This window comes from Charadrius vociferus, unplaced genomic scaffold, assembly GCF_000708025.1.
Source record: "Charadrius vociferus isolate BGI_N301 unplaced genomic scaffold, ASM70802v2 scaffold862, whole genome shotgun sequence".
Taxonomy (NCBI): Eukaryota; Metazoa; Chordata; class Aves; order Charadriiformes; family Charadriidae; genus Charadrius; species Charadrius vociferus.
This window is the reverse complement of record NW_009647209.1, coordinates 323,872-324,414: the sequence shown is the minus strand read 5'-3', so window position 1 is coordinate 324,414 and position 543 is coordinate 323,872.

Sequence of the window (543 nt, the reverse complement as noted above, 5' to 3'; positions counted from 1 at the left end):
AAGTTGATTTGCACATGTATAAATAGAGTTGCTTTTTGCATTTTTTGCTTAGTTTCGATGTTTCTTTTTGTAATTTATAGTTGCAGCTGTGCGTTTGCTTGTTTATATCAGTTTGTGTTTCTCCTACAAATATTTAATGTTTATGTGCCTTTTTTTACTTTCTTTGGGGTTTGGATGAGTGTTTGGAATGTGGGCGCTGTCTGAACAAGTATAATGGAACACTAATTACAGGTAAAAATAGTGCTTTGTGACTCTACAACTCAGCGGTATGAATCGTGAAATTCTATAGGTAGCGGAGAAATCTCTTCTAAAACTATAAGGTAAGGGTTAATAAGATAAAAGATACTGTAACTTTAATAATTCTTGCAAAACATTGCTTCTGCGGGCACAATACCCTTTACTGAGTATATATAACTGGACAGGAGAGCTCCTGCTGGGCTGGGATGTCTGTTTAACAACCAGAGAGCAAACTAAAGCCCTTCTGTTCCCAAGGAGCCAATGCGAACAGAAAACCTCTAGAAAAAGCTGTATCTGATTTGATCA